The following is a 13,089-nucleotide window of genomic DNA, read 5'->3' on the forward strand; positions in this document are numbered from 1 at the left end:
CTTTTCTGTCCTCAAGCCTTATATGTCTAAATTATTTTATTTTTAATTGTTTATTTTGGTACTGTGAAGCTTGGTGTCAATCCATTAGGTATAAAATTCTAAGAGTGTGCTCCCTCTGGAAGGATGAAGCACAGTGTATTTGTACAAAGAGTTTCAGTGTCTCGCCTCTCTAGGTTCACATATTCTCAGTCTTGTACCTTTTCTTTTGTATATGGGTGAAAAGGTGTGAGAAAAGAAACTGTGTTAAGTGAGAGAATCTGTTAGTAAATCCCCAGTATACCTGCACAAAATGATCAGCAGCTGTAACCCAATTAAATGTAGCAATTTCACAGCACACTACTGCTCACCAGAGAGTATATACCGATATTCTCTGAGTATTCGGCCAAGCCATTTTGTACCAGTGCTTGCAAACTTCTCCTCAGGAATATTTACCATTTGGCTAGAGCTCCTCAAACACAAAGGGAAGATGAGAGGGAAGAGAAAAAGCAAAAGAACGTAGTGCAAGGAAAGCCAATTAGGAAGTAAATCCACTCTGTCTCTTGAACACAAAGTAATTGCTTCACAGGTGTGCACAGAAAAAGTTGCAGTTACGCCATAACTAGAAGGTTAACTATTTAAAAGGTCTTCTCAAAGAACATTTATATTAGGAGCCTTTCTTCAGTTCAAAGCTCCTGCTGCTGGTTTATGAGTCCGAAGTGAGGGAGCAAGCTATTCCTTGTTTAATGTGGTCATTTTAATAGCTAAGCCATTTCTAACTTTGCTTTTATAGACATCATGGCTCCAGTGTCTGCTGATCTGGATGCTTTTTGCATACCCATATATGTGTGTCATAAAAGTATTTGGCTACCAGTTACTGGGGTGAGGAGAAAACACCCCCAAAATACTCTTGCAAGGCTGAGGTTATACATTTCTTACCAACATGTTCAGTATAAGACATGCAAAGAGACATCTTTAGTCTAATAAATGTTTTACAAAACAATCTAACAATATTCATATAAACTTCTGATTATATGAAAGAAAATTTTAAAACCAATTTTGTTTATTAATTTCCTTTTCTATTTGAAACTCTGTATCTTACCTACATTGATGTATTGTGGTTTTTGTCCTACTCATCTGCAAGACAGTATCAGGAAGGCTCATCCAAAGTGTGAAAAGCAAGACTTCTACTTTTGTCAACTAGTGAAAGAGACCATTTAAAGCCATGTGTCTTCTCCTGTTCACATCTCCTGCTGAAATCACTTATTGGCAATCATCTTGCAAACGTGGACTCATATGGAGGACCTTGTAATATTTGTGCAAATTGCAAATGTCTTCATAAAGGATATAGACAATATTCTTCTGTGCTTACAGTCCCTTATCATACACTGTCTAGGACAGCAACTCTCTGCAAAGACAGATCTTTAGCCTGTCGTTATGTGGCATGATACCATATATGAAGAAGAAGACAGAAGAAAAGAGCCCAGATCACTGCAGAGCTCTGTTTTTCACTCTAGTTGTCTGAGGGAGGTGCAAAGTAGTAACGTCTTAAATCCTGTCAGAGCCTTGATTTCATCAGTGGCACTTGGTTGTTGCTTAATTAGCACACTTTATGACATTCTGAACACCACATGGACCAGGAGTCACAATCTTACATATGGGGTGATGAAACACCAGTAGACAGAGGTTTCTGTCCTGAATTTTGTTTCTGTAGTGTATCCTTGTTCCATAATCACTCATTTCTGTAAATAAATCACATAACACTCACTTCCCAATAAACTGTTATTTACCAGCCTGAGGTTACCAACACTATGGTTTACTCTCATTTCTTTATGTCCATATGGTAAAGTTCAAGTATAAATTTTATTTTATCCTTTACAGACCTCTGTTTCAGTTCATTTTAAGTGACTAATTTGCCTAAATAGCCTTCAGTTTCCCTTGGAACTTTTTCAGCTGAACATGGTAAGAAAATAAAAGAATGTATATGATCTATTTAAATAATTGCCCCTTAACATCTCCAAAACTATGCAGAATATTTTTTTAAGCAGCAGTAATGCCCATTACTCATTTTCTGCCTATTTTGTCCTTTGTCCTCATTTCTGTAACTGAGCCCACTGTCATCTGGTAGAAATATTTACCAGTTGGATCTGAATTGGCCTGGTAACAGTGAGAACACATCTGGAGTCTAGACTCAGCGGCTCTATGGGCAGGGTCATATCTCTGTGCTCCATCAGCCCCAGCGCCTATTTCTGTTTACATAGGTGGTGTGCGGCATCATCTGTTTCAGTTGTCAGACACTGCCAGCCCCCCGCCCCCAGCCACCCCCTCCCCTTCTCCCTGACCCTCCACCATCCCACTACTATCAGCTGGAGACAGGAAGCAGGAGACCACTGGCACACACAATGGGAGAAGAGGGGGAAGAAAATCCCTGGATCTCATAAAATTCAGCATTATCTGTGTATCTGAGCTACACTTCAGCTCCACAGGATTCAGTTGAGAGCAGTACCTTTGTCTGATATGGCAGGAGGCTGCATCAAATATGCAAGGGACAGAATAATCTCCTGGTACATGAGGAAGTATGCTCTAAACTCTTAAAAACTCTTTTAGTTTGGTTTTTTTCCCCTCCTCTTCTCCTAATTAAAATTCTGTGCTTCTACCTCTTGGACTTGAAAACTAGAAAGTGGTGTAATATTTTCTGAGTACTACTGCTTACCTGAAGAAAGGGACTAAAATAAGCTTAGAAATTGTGTCATGGAAAAAAATATAGTTAAAAAGTTTGCTGTGACAAAATTGTGTCTCATAACACTTAAATTTCTGTAATGTGTGAGGTAGCTTGTGTGTGTTTGAGGATAAGAATTATGCAATACTTCATTAATGATTCTTTAAAACTGTATGATAGGATTTTCTTTTCATCACTCATTGAAAAATGACTCAGTCCCAAAGAGCAGGAACTATCTAATCAAAATATTAGTATGTTGTGGTTGGTTGACCTTGGCTGGATGCCAGGTATACACCAAGCTGCTCTATCGCTTCCCTCCTTAGCAGCATGAGGATGGGGCGAGAAAAAACGATGAAAAAACTTGTGGGTCAAGATAAAGGCAGTTTAATAAACCAGAAGTAAAGGGCATGCATAGAAGCTAAGGAAAACAAAAGATTTATTCTTTACTTCTGTGTTCACTTCCATTTCCTGAGAAGTAGGGCTTGCTCTGGAATACAAATCTTGTAGTGAATGCTTCACACCCCTCCTTTCTTCCCAGGGTTAACTTATGATTTTCTCTACCTCCTGCATCCCAGTGGCACAGGAGGTAGAGGAATGGGGACTGTGGTCGCTTTGTCGCACATTATCTCTGACACTCCTTCCTCCTCAGCGGGGCGACTCCTCACACTCTTTTCCTGCTCCAACATGGGGTCCTCCCACAGGAGACAATTCTCTACAAAATGCTTCAACATGAGTTCTTCTCATGGGCTACAGTTCTTCATGAACTGCTCCAGTGTGAGTCCCTTCCATGTGGTGCAGTCCTTTAGGAGCAGGCTGCCCCAGTGTGGTTCCCCCATGGGATCCCTACTGGGCAAACCTGCTGTAGTGTGGGCTTTTCTCTCCAAAGGGACACAGGTCCTGCCAGGACCCTGCTCCAGTGTGGGCTTCCCACAGAGTCACAGCCTCTTTTGGGCATTCCCCTGCTCTGGTGTGGGGTCCTGCACAGGCTGCAGGTGGATGTCTGCTCCTCTATGAACCTCTATGGGGACATGAGGGGCACAGCTGCCTCACCAAGGGCTGCAGGGGAATCTCTGCTCTGGTGCCTGGAACAACTGCTCTTCCTCCTCCTTCACCAACCTTGATGTCCACAGGGCTGTTTGTCTCACATCTTCTCACTCCTTTCTCCGGCTGCTGTTAACTATATTATCCCAGAGGTGCCACCATCCTCGCTGATAGGTTTGGCCTTGGTGGATCTGTGTTGGAGCTGGTGGGTATTGACTCTGTTCAGAGAATCATTAATGAAAAAGACATAACCCATACAAAGATGATCATATATTAACATGATGCCCACTTCTAGAGTCTGGTAGAAAAGTTGCACAATACAGTTTTGGGCCTTTGACACAAGGAGGTATGCACAGCTTGAGCTAAATGCTCAGACTGCTGGTGAGAGGAAGGTAACACTTTAAATCTTACGTGGATTGGCACATAAGTATGGCCCTTATAACACACTCTTAAGTATAGTACTGTTGCTCTGAAAACAATGAGCAAATATTTATAAATACAAGATGATGTGTGCCTCTGTTTCATTCCGTGATGTGTAAGCAGGTCCTCCTATTGTTAAGAAGAATTCTGCTCGCAGAGAGAAATAACAGACAAATTTCTACCATCAGACTTTTATCAGTAAACATTATCTCTTCTCTGAATACCTGGAGCTAATCTGCTTAAATGGGAACGCACACGGTTTTGTTAAAGGTGTGTGTGAGATACTCTACTCTTTTTCGCATCAACAAAGTGATGTTAAAGCTTCATTTTAGTTGCTGGATAGATTCTGTCATCATCACTAAAAGTTCTACATCTTCTTCAGTGTAATGGGGCTGCATAAAGTCAGCAATGATTTGAAAAAGTGCTTGCAAAGTATTTTGGTATTGGTGATGTGGCAAAAGTCAGAAATAATCCTACTTTACTCAGTCTGCAGAGCAGTTGGCAGACCAGGCAGTATTTGTTTTTCTTTTTTCAAAAGTACTTTTTTAATCTCATAAACTCTGAATAAAATTTAGAAAAGTGAGACTTGCTTGCTCTATTTGGCACATGTTGGAGGCGGTGTTAATATATCTTTTGACTTCAATTGGAGCAGAGCTTAGATAATGCCAAGTGTTTTTGAGGTGTCTCAACATCACTTTAAAAGTATCACTTCTGAAAACATTTTTTTTCCAACAAAACAGTGTTGTTTTCAAAGCTGAGGGCCAAACATTATCAAGTCTACAAAAGAATGGTACATTAGATTTGAATTTTCCTTTCAAACACATTGATTTGGAGAAACTGACAAAACAAAGCTATTTGGATCATCCATAAAAGAGAAAACTTAATTCAGCTCTTACATCATAGATCTTGGATGTAATATTTTCCTGTATAAAAAGGTAAAAATTGCTCCCTTTATGATACAAGAGATTAGTTTACAAAAATGTAATACCCAGAAATTGCTTGAGCATGTTTTTACCATACATCATATCATCACAATATTTCCATGGATTTCTATGATAGTTCCACTTGGGTGTGTTAAGAAGGTACTCAAAAAATTACAGAAAATAAAAGAAGAATAGTTTTAAAGTATTTTTAAAAAATTATATCTGTATTACTGTAATTAGTATAATATCACGTAGAACTTACTGAAGGAATATGATTCAGTTCACAAAACTTAATTGTGATAAAGATCTCAAATTATTGTGAAATGCTGAGAAACACTCATTCCCTAAGATAGGTTTTTTATTACTGAAAACACTGCCAGACTAGGGTAGAAAATAATTGGCTGCCAACAGAAAACAAAGCGGGATGTATTTGAAATTGATCTTTTCACTCAGCCATCTGTATTCATCAGGTCACTGGAGATGGTGTTAATAGCATCACAGGTAACATGACTAACTGGGGCTTGGCTTTGAGGGCTCTGTGGATGTAGAGCTATAAATCTGCTCATTCTCATTGTCTTTTTCTGTCTATTGTTTTTGCTAGTGGCAATGAGGGAAAGTCCTATGAGAAGAAGCTGAACAAGCTGGGGTTGTTTAGCCTGGAGCAAAGGAGGCACAGGGAGGACCTTATCACTCTCTACAACTGCTTGAAAGGAGAATGTAGCCCGGTGGGGATTGATCTCTTCTCCCAAAAAGTGACAGGACAAGAGGAAATGGCCTGAGGTTCCACAGAGGTTTAGACTGGGTATTAGGAAAATTTCTTTGCTGAAAACATGGTTAGCCATTGGAACAAGGTACCCAGGGAAGTAGAGGAATCACCATCCCTGGAAGCATTTGAAAAACATGTGGATATGGCTTTTGGGTGCACTGTTTGTGGTGAATGATTGGACTCATTGACCTTAAGAATCTTTCTCAATCTAAATAATTTTATCATAGAATCATAGAATTCATTCCTTTTCTAGCACAGAAATTATTTTTCTATGATTCTAAGTATTAGAAGCACTCAAGATCAAAAATAGCTATTTTACCTTTGAGTGAATGAAGGAGGATTTCCTTTCTTCCTGTTTCCACAATGTCACAAATGTTCTTTTCTCTTGAAAGCACCAAATTTTGACTCTTTATTTTCCTCCCCCTTGTCCTATGATAAACTCAGAGAAGTAAGAAACATGCTGTGCTTTTTGAACACACATTGAATGGAGGGGTTAGAAGATCATATATATATATATATATATGTATACACACACACACACACACATATACATGTATATGCAACATATCTCAAAATCTTCCCAGGGAGGTGAACATATACTTTGCAATGTGTGAAGGTAAGTTTTTCAAAAGATCCCATGGTCAGATTTTTTTGCTTGATTCTGAAAAAAGGCCAACATTTCTGAAGTACTGAAGGAACTTTGCAATACTCATTGCAACATCTGTGGGCAGGTTTTTTTAAAATGATTGGCACCTAGGGTGCAATTAATGCCCCAGAGTCTGGCAATCTGTTTTGGCATTAAAAAGAAAACTGAGAAGTTTAGAAATCACTCAGGAATGAAAGAAACAGTGAGAAACTGCTAGAAAGTATAGACTGTTTATTTTGAGTAGCAATGAAAAGTTACCTTGATTGCCTTTCTACTTTCCAGAAAAAGGCTGGCTAAAAAAAAATTGAGTTAAAATTATTCTATAGAAATAGAGGTGGCATGAAACTACTAAAATTAAAAGCCTACACCAGAAAATAGTAAGTAACATTTCATCAGGAGTAACCCTTGTGGTGGAGCTGCTCAGTTACAACACTGGAACCTCTGTGGTGTGTCTTTGAAAAGTGAGCTCAGGTAATATGTCTGCAGCTCTCAAATGCTTGGAAAGCATTCCAGGGACACAAAGTGAGTGGACAAAGAATATGCTCAGAGTCTCAGGTGTTTTGCTGATGCAGCTGACCACCCTCAGTCGAGTTATTCCATCAAAGACTTTGTCCTGACATCCTAACCTCCGCTTCAAATTTCTGTGTATTTTTTTCACATGAGCAGCACCTATGAACAGCTCTGGGGTGAGGCACACAAGGGCAGAGGTCAGTGGGAGGGGCCTGTCATTTTTAGCTTTCAGGAAAAGAGGATTAGAATAAAATTTTGACAAAACTGAGAGCTTTGAAAAGAATAGCCATGAGCAGTCAGATTGAAAAACTTTTAGTGGCTTCATTTCATCAAAGTAAAAGAATCCAAAACAATTACAATGAATGGTGGGAGAAGGAAACAGTGACTTTCTAACTTGATGGTCTCGGTGTAGGAGGCACGCTTATTTCTAGGCCACCATTGCAAATCTGGCTCAGCTAACAAGAGTAGGAAATCATAGCCGTGTAAAAACTGTTTATTCTCAGAAATTATATGGAGCGAGTCAGAGATCTCAGTCACTTATCTGTGGGCAAATCACTCTGCATTTAAACATACCCCCACAGTGGACAGCACATGGCACTTGGCACTCACTGCACACTCGAAGGGACAATATTTGTATGGTAACTCCTAGAAGTAATCATATATTCCCGATTTTGCCTCCGTCTGGCAAAAATGGAAAGAAGCTTGAAGTCAAAGCACCCAAAAGGAATGAAATTCCCCAAAGATTTCAAATTACACTGTTACTCTGGGCAATTTTTACTGTGCATAAATTCTTGAAATGGAGAGGGGGTGGTGAAGATAGTGGATGTGGCCATACTTTTGGCCTGCTATGGAAAGTGTGGAACCAGATGTGGAAGTTAATGTAGAAAAGGAACACTGAACGAGTATAAACAGATGGCAAATAAAATAAGACCTTTCTGTCTCATATTTATGAAGAAGTCACATGTAAGAAAATGAACTTCTAAGAACCCACTGTGAGCAATGAAATAGGAGAGTCTGGAAGAAAGAATCTGGGACTGATCCTATTAAATAAACTCCAGTGTCAAAGAGCATTGTGGGATGTATTGCTCAAGAACAATAAATCCTATCACAAAGATTTCTGCCGCCAAGATTTAGTATCTACAGTATGATGCACATACTGCTGGGTTAGCTCTAACCTGCAGACCAGCTGATAGCTCTGTGAAAAAAGGATTTTTTTTCGGTCATTGTATAGATTGAAAAGTCTTACTTTCTATCAAAAACATTTGAAATTCAGTACTTTTCAACCAACCCAACACTTTACTGTGTACAGTTTTCCCTTAGGATTTTCTTTCCTTTACAAGATAAAGGGTCCTGGTCCAGAGTTCTTGCTCTCTAATTAAATAATTACCTAATGTAATTTAATTCAGATGGGAAAAATATTAGTTTATTATGAATTAAAAGGTGATATAGTGTTTCTACCCCAATATTATTAAAATATATATATATATAAAAATTCATGAAATTTAATGATGATTCAAATCATGAGGGAGGCCTTACTTTAATATTTACATGCATCTGGATGCTGCTGTAGGGACTGAAAATGTACTTTTGTAACTTGAAAGCCAAAATGAACCCACAGCATTTTTAGTTTAAATGATAAGAGAGACATTTACATTGCATTTCTTTACTCAGATGTGACTCCTTAAACTGTAGATATTCTGATAGAAGAAAAATACATGTGGTAAAAATTCTTTGTTGAAATAGCATGTCAATTATTACAAAGATATAAATGCTTTAGAAATGAATTACTGTCTAACATATGTTCACTCAAGGCTCTGAGCTGAAAAAGGTAGTAAATATGCTGCATGAAGAATGATCATGAAAATAAAGAACGAATGATCTGGACATAATTACCTAGTTCAATTTTGACTTTCCTCAGTAACTAAATACAAAACATCTCAATTTACATCATCCACAGGTTTTGCTATGTTTGTACAAAATTTTAACAATTTAAAAAATATCTAAACCCTTCAGTATATGCAAAACACAAGCAAGTAATAGAGGACATGTTACAGTAATGTTGACACCTGAACCCTTAGCGGAATTTTTCATTTGAAATTCTACTACATCTATTATTATTTTACTTATTGAATACAATGAGCTCTTCATGGTTTCTAGAATTTGTCCAGAAATGAATCAACTGTTAATGTCTCTTAGACTCTTACAGAAAAAGATAATACTGACACTTAAAACTTTTAAAAACCAGCAGATTTACAGGGAGGAGAGGAAATGAGCAAGGGATGAAATCTTTTGTTTTATCTTTAAAAAGATGAAAGTGTCATACCTCACAGAAGGCCTTTCAAATATAGAAGAGAAAGAGGTGGAAATGCTGACTACTGAGAAAATTTCCTGGTTTGGAAAGTATTCTTGCAACAGCAAGTGAGAATCAATATTATGTACTTTCTCTCTTTTGTATATGTAAAAACTCTTGATGACAAAAATTTGGCCAACTGGAGGACAATGAAGTTGTTTTTTCAAAACTGTTCTTATTCCTGTTAGGGTAAGAAAGATATGTCAAATCTTAAGTGCAATGATCATTAGGCTGAATGCAATATTAACCTCAAAGTTTATCTAGGCTAAAGAATACCTTGTTAGTTGTTTGAGTCTCATAGCACCAAATACCCTAAAACCTGACCTTTCTTCTAAGAAGGTAGAGGGTAAAAGCCTTGTCAGTAGAGTTTAGTTAGCGACAGAAATGGGCTTCAGTTGCCTCAGAAAAAAGGAGACTAATGGTCTGGCTGTAAATGACTTCACAGGACTTCTTAACTCTTGGGTCTGGTGTGTGTCCAGCACATATTATCGCTCTGTGCTGGAAGAAGGCACAAGGAAGGATCATGTCACACACAGAATCATAGGATCACAGAATAGTTGAGTTTGGAAGAAACTTCAGGAGGTCATTTAGTGACCTGGACCTACAGCTTGTTTCCCAGGACCATGTCTATACAGCTTCTGAATATCTCCTGGGATGGCCATTCCACAAAGTGTCTGGACAACCTGTTCCAGTGCTCAGTCACTCTCCCAATAAAAAGATGTGTCTTTGTGTTCAGACAACACCTCCCATGTTTCACTTTGTGCCTGTTTCCTCTTATCACTGGGACTGGAGTGCGGCTGAAAAACAGGAAAGAGGTTTCTGACCAGAGAATCCACATGTAGAACTGGCAGGTAGGGCTGCAGGTCAAGGCTCGGTGAGCATGGGGAGCCATATCCATGCTTGTGGTGGAACTCTTGCTCATCCTAATCCGTAGCAATGGATCCTGAACTGCTGCTAATGCACAGATAGAGCCTCTGTGAAGGCACAGAGGACAGCAGTGCTGTCATGGCGCTGTCAATGCACTGCTCTCCCTATGTTCATGCATTTTCTCAACTGAGTGATAGACTGAGAGGCACAAGTGTGGCCTTGGCTGGTCAGCAACTTTTCAGAAAAAGAATTTCCTAAGAAAAACAATTCTTTTTCTTTCTTTCTTTCTTCCTTGCATTCTTGCTTTTCTTGCTTTCTTGCTTTCTTGCTTTCTCTCTCTTTTTCTCTTTCTCTCTTTCTCTCTCTTTCTTTCTTTTCCCATTCTTCATTTCTCTATGGTACCTAGAGGACAACATTCCTCTCAAAATTTAGTTTCGAGATGTTAAAGTACATCACTGTTTTTCTTGATGTCCCCCCCCCCCAGACATGTTCTCCAGGGATTTTTTAGCTCCTACTAAGCCTCCAAAATACTACTCCAGTTGGGGCCAAGGGATGGGATTTGCTCAGAAGCAGAGGGCAGCAGTGGGCCTATAGACTACAGTACAGACAGCATAGATGAAGAATTGAGCATTTTGATCACTGATTTGAAAGACAAAATAATAAATAAAATATTTTTTAAAAATTGAATTTGATTCAAGGAGGGCCTGATGTGGCAAAAATTCAGAAAGTCTTTGCAAAGACCTAGGTATTGAATTTACAAATAGCTGATGAACATTAGACATATAAAATTATTTTTTAAGAGAATTGGGAAGCTCTAAGAATTGATACTTTAGGACTTTTATCACTGGACTTTTACCCAGGGTCATTTGGCAGTATATGCATGAATGAATAATAATTTTTCATAATTTATTTCATTACAATATAAATATTAATATTTCCTTTAATTAAGCCAGTAGTTTTAAAAGAAACTCTTTGATCCACTAGTATGTCAAAAGTCCTGTTTCCCAATGATAAAGTGGTAAATGACAACATGACTGTAGTAAGAGCAGTCTTATATTTATGAAACATCAGAGGACACAAACACTGAGCTTGCTGTGTTGGTTAATATATATTTTAATTGCAGTTGTATCTTTCTCCCTATATTCTTCAGTAAAAGTTCTTTATAAATATAACTTTTCACTTAAAAATTTTTGATTTGGCCTTTTTTTTCCCCTCATACTAGAAGGGTTAATGTCTTAAGAATGTGTTTATGTATGTATGGGTATATGGTGTTGGGAAACCAGGGAAATATTTTGTCTGGAGCCATGACGTTCTTTAATACGTGTGCTTCTGGGTAAGCTTCCTTCTTAACTCTATATGAACAAACAGCAGTGCTTCAGTAAGACCTACACTTGCTCTTTTTATCAGCTATTTGGTTAACACTTTCTCCCATCCATGACAAGTGCTGTTTGGCTAATCTGGTAGGACCAGGCACTCAGATTTGTCCACCAAATACAGACAAGGATCAGACTTCAAGATCTACAGCACCTTGCCATTGTTCAACAAATTCAAATCTGGGAAGCTAAAAACCTTTCTAGAGGCAGATTATTCTCTCACAATGCTTCTTCTGTCTTCCTCCTTTCTACGGAGTAATTGTCATTGGTATCAGTGAATTAATCTTTTGTTGACTCACATAACTTCATGATTGAAAATATAATAAAAATAAATATAATGCAGCTATAATGGACCCCTGCTCTACAAACAGCTTATAACTATATATAAATATATTTATTTTAAAATATATTGTGTAATACACTTCACGGAGGATCATAATTCTCTGAAATAGAATATTGAATATTTCTTTTAGAGATAAATGGCAAATACCCTAAACTATGTACCTCAGACCTCCAAACAGTCATACATTTTCCAGTGTTCTACAATGTTAACATTTTCCCATTCTAGTTTTTATAACTTCTGCACTTCTGGTTTCTGTCTGAGACTAGAAAAGCAAGTACCCAAATGCCACAACAAAGACAGTGCCCAAGATATTTCAGGTTTGATTTAGAGTAGGAAGTATTTAGATTCTTTTAAGATTTACAGTTAAATTTTCAAATAAAAAATATTCAGATAAGCATCCGAGCTGACCGGTGCTCTTCTGAACCGAACACAAATGTGAAAACTTTAGAATTTACCCTCTTACAGCCGATAAAGAGATCTATTTATGGGACAAATCTGTATTGGTATCATGTAATGGATTGTTTGATTGCATAATTTCTAAGAATTGCTTGTGTGTAGCACACTTTATATTGGCTTAAAGAAAATACAGACTGCAAACTGAAGAAATTTAAGAAATATATTTACAAGAATATTGGAAAAAGACTTGTCATGTGTATACACAAAGATCTATGATTAGATTGGGCCCTTAAAACACGCTTCAGAATTCAACATTTGTGGTAGAACAAGATTACACTGTTTTGGATCATTACTGCATGTTTTTTTTCTGAGAAAGAAACAAATAACTTTTCAAAGAAAGGAAATGATCATAAACATTGGCTGTTTATCACACTGTGATATTTGTCTGCCTTATGGCATTTACATCATTTCCTAGGCAAAGAATGGCAAACATTGCAAGAAGCACAGTGAAATAAACATAATCACCTTGTTTAAGTACCTATCTGAACATGACCTGCATGGCTTAGCATTTTTTATGCAGCTTTAGGTCCCAGTCAAATCAAATGCAGTCTTACTGCACTTTTAGTATTTGGATTTTAAATGGTTACAGTTTGTGTTTTGGGGAGTAGCTGAAATAAGGCATATCTAGGCTAAACAGGTGTTTTGGCAAACACATGCAATACTGTTTTTTGAACCAAGATAGTTCACTTGACAGAAAAA

The sequence above is a fragment of the Corvus kubaryi genome, unplaced genomic scaffold (genome assembly GCF_017639235.1).
Source record: "Corvus kubaryi isolate FWS band 111438036 unplaced genomic scaffold, C.kubaryi_AGA036_p1.0 37354, whole genome shotgun sequence".
In the NCBI taxonomy this organism is placed as follows: Eukaryota; Metazoa; Chordata; class Aves; order Passeriformes; family Corvidae; genus Corvus; species Corvus kubaryi.